This window comes from Rattus norvegicus, chromosome 7 (genome assembly GCF_036323735.1).
Source record: "Rattus norvegicus strain BN/NHsdMcwi chromosome 7, GRCr8, whole genome shotgun sequence".
Taxonomy (NCBI): Eukaryota; Metazoa; Chordata; class Mammalia; order Rodentia; family Muridae; genus Rattus; species Rattus norvegicus.
Window position 1 is genome coordinate 111,797,096 of NC_086025.1, and position 10,920 is coordinate 111,808,015.

The following is a 10,920-nucleotide window of genomic DNA, read 5'->3' on the forward strand; positions in this document are numbered from 1 at the left end:
AACCTACAGGTTGAGGACCACAGCTCTAGAGAGATAAGCAAATAGAAAAGTAGAAGAGGGAATGGTGTCTGGAGGATTGATTTATGTGATTATGGACCCTGGAAAGCCTCAGCGGGCTCTCTTCAAGCTGAAAACCTAAGAATTTCATATCTTGGCTCAATACACATTCAAATACTTTAGGTAACGCTCAATCTACACTCAGGCTGGAACGAGGGGGTCTACTGCTATAAATCCTGCAGTCAGGACTGAAGGGGCTCTGGTAAGGTTGTGGTTTCCCGGGGCAGCAGGAAGAAAATCCCTGCTCCAGGAGAGGGAAAGACGTCTGTTCTCTCCCTTGTTGTTCTATCTGGGGCTCCAGCCAATTGGAATGTAGCTGCCTACGAGGGTGGATCACTGCAGACTCAATCCACTGACAGAACAGTCTCCCAGATACACCAGAAATGAAGCTTCCTGGATGGTCCCCAATCCAGCCACATTGTCACCATCATCACTCTGAAGGGCAAGGATGGTTTTTAATATCTCCCAAGAGATATTAAATCCACGATCAACCCACCTGTGCCCACACACCAGCTGCCTGGGCCTTCTGAAAGAGATGGCTACTTCTTCCCTCCTGCCTGTCTGAATCAGAAGCAGCCCGCTGGGAAATGAGGCAGGCCTCTGTGGGAAACCGCTGCCATCTGGAAGAGATCTCAGAAGGGAAACTCATCACTCCTAGTGGACACTCAAACCTGGATAGAGATGAGGTCTATCTTACAGTTGCTTCCCCATGGAGAACTCAACAGAACACATCCTTCCAGTGCCTGAGGTGTGGGGAGAGTTACAAGGACTTGGGCTCTTCTCCTGGTTTCTAGCTTGAACTCTGAAGCTGGGGGGATACCCACCAAAACCCAAAGATGTGGTGGAAAGAAAGATAGGAAAAGCTAAAGGCATTTTAAAATGCATCAGGGTAAAGCACCCCTCCTGCTCCTGTAGAGGACCCACATTTCGTTCCCATTTAGTTCACAAATGACCGTAACTCCAGCTGGAAGGGGTCTGACCCTCTTTTAGCCTCCACAGGCATCAACACTCACATGCACAAATATACCCCCCTACACATATATACATAAATACATACATACATACATACATACATACATACATACATACATACATAAAAATACTTTAAGTATTAAGATTGCTACATCTCTCTGTATGTGTTCTGTTTTCTATAATAAAATGTGTTGTTTTTGTACTCAGATTTGTTTGTTTCAAGACAGGGTCTCCCAGCATAGTTCTGGATGTACTAGAACACTCTATGCAGACCAGGCTGGCCTTGAAATCACAGAAATCAGCCTGTCTGCCTCTCAAGAGCTAGGACTAGAGGTGTGGCACCACTATCCATGGCTTGTAATTAGATTTTTTAAAAGAAAGCTATTAAAGATGCAGTGGTAAGAGCTGGAGAGATGGCTCAATGGTTAAGAGCACTGACTGCTCTTCCAGAACTCCTGAGTTCAAATCCCAACAACCACATGGTGGCTCACAACCATCTGTAATGAGATCCGATGCCCTCTTCTGGTTTGTCTGAAAACAGCTATGTGTTTAGAATAAATAAATAAATCTTTTTTAAAAAATTTTAAAAGATGCATTGGTAGAAGAACGAATCAGGTAATTCCCTCAAGGACAGTTGCTTTGGTAAACCTCAAGCTTTCAGGGACGGGGAGTTGAGGGTAGTGGATCCCGGGCCACCCCATCCCCATAGCAGAGTGGCCAGTTTCCTCCTCACTGCAGTCCACGGAGGTTTAATCGGAGTGGTGCTGCCACCTAGAGGTCGGCACCCTGCGTTACTTCAACTCTGCATTGTCAGCCCCTCCCGGGGCAGCTCTTCTCTGAAGCCTTTGAAGTCTGGTGGTCCAGACAAGGAAAGAGCAAAGCAGAATGAGCTGTGTGGGTGCTTCTGTGCAGAGCTCAGGGCCAAATGGAAACTCGGACCTCTTGTTCAAACATTGCAAAGAATTGCAAAACCCTAACTGTAGGTAGAACATTAAACCTAGTGAGGGCAGGTCCGAAGCTGGTGAGTTATCTCAAGTGATTGCTCACAGTTAGTTAAAGATAGAACCCCATGTCTTATGCTCCCCTTTTAACTAGTTCACTGGAGTAGTCTAAGAAGAAGAGGGAGAGGAGGGGGCGGAGGAAGAGGAAGAGGAAGAGGAAGGGGGGAGTAGTGTAGGGCTGCCCCGTTTTGCACACTTGTATTTTGGTGGAGGCTAGCAATGCTTCTGTTGTGTTAATGTGCAGATGTGTACAGATACACACGTTGGTGTGCTCGCCACAGTGTTGCCCACCTGTTTGTATAAGCTACTAAGCCTCTGTTTAGCTGCCTAGGTGACATGTATATATGTCCTTGTGTGGTACATAGTGCTTGTGATGAGAGGACAAGCTTCAGTGTTCTGGGATGTAGGTCCTTTGTCTCTGACTGGGACAGCTGGGGGACAGCAAGACACAGAACTACCATTATCTGCACTCAGACAAGTGGAACTCTGGCACGGCCTCTGGCAGCATAAGAGTGTATTCCCGGCAAACCCAATTTCCACTAAATAGCCCTAACTCTCTAACCCTAACCCTAACCCTAACCCTAACCCTAACCCTAACCCTAACCCTAACCCTAACCCTAACCAGTCCAAAGCAGATACATGATACTGAAGGATTAGCATCTTATTCTGGCCAACACCAGGCACTGGCCCCGGACCTCTTTTCCCTGTCTGATAAGACTTGTGGCAGACATTCCTTCCTCTGTCCCTCTCAGCTGGGCAGAAATCCACTGCCACTCAGCAGAGCCATTCCCAAGGACCTGAATGAAAGCCATTCCTTTGAAATAAAACTGACAAAAACAGAACCACAGCTTCGTGGCAGCCAGCAGATACAGATGGCCTGAACACATTTGTCCCCGGAGTCCCACTCTCTCCCTTTACATCCTCTATTCATCCATTCAAAGGCCCAGCCAATCAAAGGGAGACTCGCTTCCTCCCATTTGTCAGTAATATTAAATCAAAAGGCCAAGAGGCCATTGGTTTTTTGTTTTTGCTTTTGGCTTTTGTTTGTTTGTTTGTTTGGGGGGTCTTGTTTTTGTTTTAGTTTTTGTGGGTTTTTTGTGGGTTTTTGTGTTTGTTTGTGTTGCCTCAATGGATCAAGCTGGTAGGTAAAATGAACTCATGCTGAAGTCCCATGACACTAGGCATGATGACTTATCTTGTCTACTTGATTGCACCTAGGATCGACGTGGAAACAAACCTAGGGGCATGTCTGTGAGGGATGGTCTAGATTAGGATAATCTACGTGTGAAGACTCACCCAAAATATGAGTGGTGCCATCCATTGGCCTGAGTAAAAGGAGACAGTACACCAAGCACCCATGCTCAGCTCTCCCTGCTTCCTTACCTGGCACTCTAGACAATTGGACTGTGGCCTCCCACAAAGGTGGATCTTCCCTGTCTGACCATTTCTTGCCTGGGATGCACTGTACAGCTGCCCCCTGCTCTGTGACTATGTCTCCCTGGTCAGGATGGACTGGAACTGCAAGCCCAGGGAAACACTTCCCTTTGAGTTGTTGTCCAGGATTTTGTCACAGCACAGGACAAGTCACCAGCACACCAAGCAGTCCTCTAACCAAGGAAGTGACCAAGCAAGTCACTAACACACAAGTTATTCCTCTGACCTTCTAAGACATCAAGATTAGGGAACAGCCACACTTCCAAGGAAGCTGGTCAGCAGGCAGGGTAATGGGGTTCTCTCTGCCTTAATATTGAACACAACAAGGGTTCCCAAAGTCATCTGGGGAGCAGTGCAGGGTTTTTTAAGCTTTCCTATCTTTCTATACCTGCAAGGGAAGAAAGTCACTTTCTCTGGCCCTTTTCTGTCTACGAAGAAATTCTCTGTTGGCTCACCGGACGTATTTTATTTTATAAAATGAAATGTTGCCCAGTTCTAGAATTGGGGGTGGGGAGAAAGCCAATTAACACATTGAAATCCTGTCATGTTGCCCTCTGATAGAGATTACTGGGTAAAATCCGTTCTTCCCCCACGAGTTCACATGCAGCTGTTTTTCTTTGGTTCATGTCCCCTCACTTTCCATATCGCAGAGCACTCCACAGAGCCCCACCGCCATGGGGCAATCCACACTGACCCCGTGAGGACACTGAGCAGAGCTGTCAGCATCAGAGGTGGTGCCAGAAAGCAGCTCCCATCCAGCCCTGCTAGTGGATGGTCACAGGTCTTCAGGCTCTGACTGCTCCCTCCCCCCGCCACCCCCAGGAAACTGTGCCAGCCATAGCTGGCTATTTGCTGAAGGATACATTTTATCATCTTCCTTCCCTCTGCCTCTCCACTCCCAAGTGCAGCTCCTGGGAATGGCTCCTATGTAAACTCTTTATAGAAGCCGTCTTTCCAGAGTCAACTTGGAAGTGACCCTGTCCTCTGATGCTGGTCTCAAAAACCATCTTGTTGTCTCTGCCAGAGGCTAATCTGGAGGGGCAGGGGGGCTGTTTGTCCCCTTGTTTGCTTGATTTCTCTTTCAGGTTTGGACAAAACAGGCTGTGAGTGATGGCTGGGTAGACAGAGGCTCAGGGGAATTTAATAATGCCCGCCATTATGTGTGTGGTGTAGGGGTAGGGGTAGAGGAATTCGCAGCCACCCACGGAACAGACCTCTTCACAGTTGGAGACTTTAGAGGGGCGGGGCTTCTGAGCTTAGGAGGAGTCTCTGAGTTTAGCAGACTGGTGAAGGTATTCAGAGGCATAAGCTGTAATTTCAGCCGCCATCCCTGACATCCCACCCTGCTTCGGAGCTGCTAGCTGCTCTCAGTAGGTTTTGCTGACTCACCCCAGTCCCCAGGGCAGCCTTGGTGATTTACTACCTCCATGCTCAGCCAGCTGGCAAAGGACCAGTCAGCCAGCAGTGGACAATGTGTCCCCTGAAGGCAAAGCTGTGTCCAGAGCCACCCTGGAGTGCAATCTCTAACCCCACAGATGCTCGTCAGTTCTCCTCAGCGTCTCCTGAAAACCTTTCTTATGAGTTCAAGAGCGATAGCCTGTAGAGAACACAGCGGCTGCTGTGTACTTCTCCTTGACCTGCTCCAATCAGCCACTGCTCAGCCGCTACACCGGGGCCTCCTGTGAGGGAGGTCTTTGACTCTCCTGTGCACAGGAGCCTGAGGTCAGCTGAGCGCCAGCCCTGATTGAGCCTCACTGCCTACTCCACCAAAGTTAGAGAAAACTTCGAGAGCTCCCAGACGTCACCCTAGAAAGTCCAGAGACCTGGATTCAACTCCACGTCTGTCTCCCTCTCTCCTACCTCTCTGTGTCTGGACCTCAGCCATCCATTTCTCTCTGCATGTGTACCTCAGATTCCCCATATGTTTTTAGAGTATTTCTTAAGATTTCTATTCTATATCCTTTTTTTCCCTTAATGACTTCACCATAGTCTGTGAGGACTTGTACTCCTAGACCTAGAGATTGTTACTCTGGGTAATTTTCCTTGTGGCCTTGCCTGGTTCTGACCAAATCTCACAAATTCATCTACAATGCCCTTCCTCTCCGTCCTCTTCCTCCACTTCCGTCTCTTCTTCCTCCTCTTCCTTTTCCTCTGCCTCCCTTCCTCTTCCTCCTCTTCCTCCTCTTGTTCCTTTTCCCCTCCTCCTCTTTCTCCTCCTCTTCCTCTCCCTCCTCCTCCCCTTCCTCCTCCTCCTCCGTCACCTTGGAAAGATCTCTGGCACTTCCTTATCTGGAAGAATTTAAGAACTCACTACAAACAAGAAAATCTCCATGTGAACTTCCTCCTCTGCCCTCTGGCTAGACACACATTCTAGAAGCCCTGTCCCTGCCTGAATTCCTGAGAAAAAACACAGTTTGCACTCAATGGGGTGAGCTAGCTTGATGGGCAAGGCATGGGTTTCAGGTTAAGCCATCTGGCTTGAATCCCAGCTCCAGCATATATTGTGTGTCAAGGGATAAAATTATACCCATTCAATTTTAAAACCTTTATATTTATTTTCTTTCTCTTTTTTGTTTATTTTGTTTTGCTTTTTTTTATGACAGAGTCTGATGAGCTCAGGTTGCCTTTGAACTTCTGATCCTCCTGCCCCCAAGTGCTTGGATTATAGACCGATGCCGCCATATCCAGGTTTAAGAGGTTTATCGTCAATTCTGTAATGACAGTTCATTCCATCAAGTAGAGAAAGTATTCTGTTGGCTTCAGAAGACTCAGAACAGCTTAGTGGGAAGGGAGAAGAAACAGAGCCAACAGCAGGGTGTTCCTCCTAAGAAACCTTTCTGTAAAGGGGAATTGGGAGGGTGAGAGGCAAAGAAATATCTACTTAATATCAAGATATTCCTGATTGCCTCTGTAGTAGACTGAGGCAGAGGGTGTGGGAAAACTCTGCTAGTTAAGGTTGAAGTCTACCATAGGCCAGATAGCCTTCTGGGGCTCGGGGCATAATGGAGACTCCCTTGGTTAGCGGAGTTTCTCCTTCTCTGACCTTGTCTGGGAGTTCTAAGCCCCCACACTCATCTCTACCTCAATTAGTTTATAAGACCAATTTCCTCTCTCCTGAGAGAACCTGTTCAGCCAGCACACTGAGATTCCGGAAAGGCTTCTCCATGCTAATGAGGCGGTCCAGGTACTCTAAGCCCCCAGCCAATGACCTTAGCCCCCCATCCTGGATGTCCCAACCCTAAGTCCCCCAAAACTTCATAAGCCTTCAGTCACCCTAAGATGATCTGCCTCCTGACTGCAGGACTCCGGTGTGTACTCACAGAGCTTCCAAAACCCCTGTTCGACATCTCTGCTCCCATTGCACTCATGGACTGTATGGGCTGACATTCCACAAGAGCTGGGAAACCCACAAGAGGGAACTTCATGGATATGTCTACGTGGGAAATTTGACTCTCGCCTCTTATGGTCTCTTAGCTCCTCAGATCATCAGACAAATGGCTGCCAGCTTAGTGGTTGAAACTTTAGCACCAGTGACTCTTCTGGGACTAGTACAAGAGACTTCCCCCAAACAGTGGCTTCCTGTGATGTCTATCTAGCAGAGATCACAAGACAATCATACCATCCCCAAGAAGGTGGAAGGTGGAGAAGCTGTCCCACCAATATGGGACAAAGTGGCCTGGGTTAGTAATGATGACAACAGTGTCCTTCCTATCTCAGGACATCCTTAGGGGTTTCTTTCTGTGGTAGATGGCCATGACACAAATTATGAAGATGATTCCCTGTGCTAATCAACACCACGTGACGCCTGGTCCCGGCACGTGGAACTTACCAAGCACTGAATTCTACCACAGACAGCCAACAGTGCTGTCAAAAGCAGCTCTGGGAAATCAAAGCCTTCTCTAGGTTAAAAAAAGCTGTAAATGTTTTATTTAGTTTGCCGGCATGGCAGCTCGGCTCTCTAGAGAAAATGTCTAATTAAGCCAAGCTCTTCTTCACAGCAAGATGGAGTCTTTAACTGAGATAGAGTTATAGAATGTGTCACATTTGTTCGCTTAGGCCAAAGTGGAAATCATTTGCCCAGGTTACATCAGCTCATGGACACTGCTAACAGCCACCTTCCTCCCATCAGAAGGTGCTCTGCCAGCTGCTCTTTCCCAAGATTGGCTCTGAAAGGGCTGAGTTAAATGCAGCATGAAGGTGGGTCCATGGGATGCTCTCAATCCTTCCTCTTTACTCCTACAAGCACCCCAGGAGCCCTGGTCAGCCTTTGGAGGTCACATGATTGGTGTGGTCCCTCTTACACAGCTGGTCTCAACTTGTGTGGGTCTTGATCTCTTTGGGGAAATCATATCCTGCTTGTCAGATATTACATTGCAGTTCTTAACAGTAGCAAAACTAGTTACAAAGTAGCAATGAAATAATTTTAGGGTTGGAGGTCACTGCAACATGAGGAACTGCATTATAGAGTCCCAGCCCTTAAGACAGAGCCACTGCTCTTGTGGGACACATTCTGCAGATTGTCATTTGGTGTCATGGCCCATGGTGACCTGGCTCTGTGATGTGTGTAGGGGAGGTTCGTTCCTTCCCACTGCCCACTTCCCCTCTCTCCAGCTGATGGACATTTGGGCTGTGGTCTTGTGGATCAGTACTGCAGCTGAGTATTCAGGGACGGGTTCCCTTGGCATCTTGACGATACAGAAAAGGCATTTTGAGGCTGACAAGATAAAATTTCAATTCTGTTACCCATGCCCTAGTTCTTGCTCATCTGTGAAGGCTAATCCTGTCAACTGGATAGGGTTTGGAAAACCTCACCATAGAAACAGATCTCTGGGCATGTCTGTGTGAGAGTGTACCTGGATTAGGTTAACTGAACCAGGAAGACACAGCCTAACGTAGGCAGCATCCTGTGGCCTAGGGTCCCAGACTGAAGCAAAGGGAGAAGTGGAGTTAAGCACCAACAGTCATAACTCCTGCTTCCTGATTGGCTGACCAGCAGGCCTCGCTTCCTCCTCCCCTGCCTCCCCCCGCATGGAACCGTGAGCCACATAAACCCTTAACTTTTGTCGGGTCTTCAGTCTCAGCAACGAGACATCGTGTTCTCTTCTATTTTGCTTTCTAATTTATGTCAGTCTGGTGAACTGGTTGTTTTAATCTGCCTCTGATGACTCAGGAGAATAATGAGCAAACCTTCCGTTTTCTTTCCTGTTGTTTACTGTTATTGAGGACCTGTAGGTTTCAGCCACATTATAAGCTCCTAGAAGGCAGCACTGGGTGTCGCAGGTATGGTGCTTTGGGAAGCTAGCCCCTCAAGTGCAAGCTGTCTTCGGTCCCTATCTCTCCTCTATGGAGCTCCTTCTGGTCCATCTCAGTGACCCAAAGTTGTTCTGAGATAGCCTCCGGTATGAAGCTTCCCACCTGACCCCATTCCTGCTGCACCCACGTCCCCCATGGCCCCACATGGGTCTCACTGTATTCACTTATAGATGCATCTCTCGGCCCGTAAGACAGGTGCCATGGCTTATCCATCCATGTGTGCACAGCTCATTAGTCAGAATCAGCTTCTCCAGCAACTCTCTGCAGACTATGATGCCCTGAGGACAAGGACTACATTGCCCGATGGTGTCCATTATGGCCCCTAACACGGCTGTGTCTGTGGTGCTTGACACATTTGATGAGGCTGCAGTAGGAGTCTCTGGTGGAGATACAGTAGCTCTGGGAAGGAGGATATAGTTCATTTGGTAGAGCGCTTGCCTCAAATGACTGGACCATATATTAAGTTGCTGATTTCTGTGTAGAGAGATCTGGTTACAGTCCAGACGCTATTATTATCCTGATTGTTGAACTACCTCAAATATCAATATTGTGCAAAGGATGCTCCCCACTTATCGCTGATAGGTTAATAAAGAACTGAAAGGACTATGACCAGGCAGAGAAGGAATGACTTGTGATCCCAGGGAGAGGATCCCAAAGCAGAAGAGGAAGAGGTGGCCATGAGAGAGCAGGTCCAGGAGGAGTCGTAATGAGCAGAGTGCCGAGGGATTTGCCCTAAGGACACACAGATTAAGCCAGGGAGAGACTCAAACTGCACTGGGGCCTGTGGCTGGAAAGTAGATAGAGGGTTGGAATAGATGAATGTCTGCACAATTGCTTGTTAATAGCTTGTTAATAGATTGATGTCTGTTTAGAGCTTGTTAATCAACTTAGTAGAGCTTTGTGTCAATCATTTGGGAGCTAGAATGGGAAGAGAAGGAGGAGAGAAAGAGAGAGAGAGAGAGAGAGAAGGAGAGGAGGAGGAGGTGAAGGAGGTGGAGGAAGAGGAAGAGGAGGAAGGGAAGGAGGAGGAAGGAAGGGGAGGAGTTGTTTACTGGGTTTTGGTCCCAGGCATTATCAGTTCAGCCTTGTGCAATTTCCTTTCTACATGTTTCCTCTCTTTCTTGAAGAGATAGCAGCTGAAGACAGGCATCAGAAGCGTCTAAGGCTGTGCGTAGAAAGCATTCAGTCCCAACTGCCTCTGTGTTGCAGAGATGCAGGGCCTGCTTTCGTGCAACCCCAAATGAGTTTCTCGGGTGCCTTGTATCAAGAGTGCACAGCAGCTCCTACACAGAGATGGGGGCGAGATTTCCCAGCACCAGACAGACCTTGCAGAAAGTAGGTAGCCAGGAAGAGGCTGAGCCAAGCCTTGCACCTTGAACACCCTCAGCTCGATAAACTTGGTGAGGTGGGCTGTTTTTCCCGAGCTGCATCCCTTCCTAGGCAGACTCTACATTTCCCTCATATGGAGGAAGGCGGGGCTGGGAAAGAGGAGGTCCACAGTACGCCTCCTTCTGCCAGTGACCGTGATGCTTCCTTTTGCTTTGGTTTATCCAAAGTGGAGTGATCGCCACAGCAGGCTTCCACTTTGGCAGTCTTCAAGATGCCCCTTGACGTGCAGTACTGTCTGCGGAATCTCCTTTCACAGTCTGGCCTTGACCACGTGCTCATGGACCAAGGCCATGGGGACAATAACCACCCAGTGTAACACTTGCTAAACCACTGCCCACTCAGTCTGCCTCCCTTGGATCTTTCCTAGGTGCCAGTCGCTATACCATGGAGAAGTCCAAATATGAAGAGACCCTATGGACAGATGACAGAGCTTCTGTGGCACCCATCCCACTTGGTTCTAGACCGCCCATTTCAGCTTTGACGCTGGTCCCAGTCATATTGTCCCACCCGTGGTACCTATCCTACCCGTGGTACTCAGCACACACTGGTACTCATCCAAGCTGTGGTGATCATCTCAACTGTTCTGGCTGATGCATTCATCCAAATTACAATAGCCTTCCCAACGGTGGTACCCATTCCAGCTACAGTGCTCATCCCAGCTACGACACTCATCTCAACTGTGGTCCTCCTTCCCAACTGTGGAACCATTCCAGATATGGCACCTACCCCAGCTGCAATATCCATCTTCCCAACT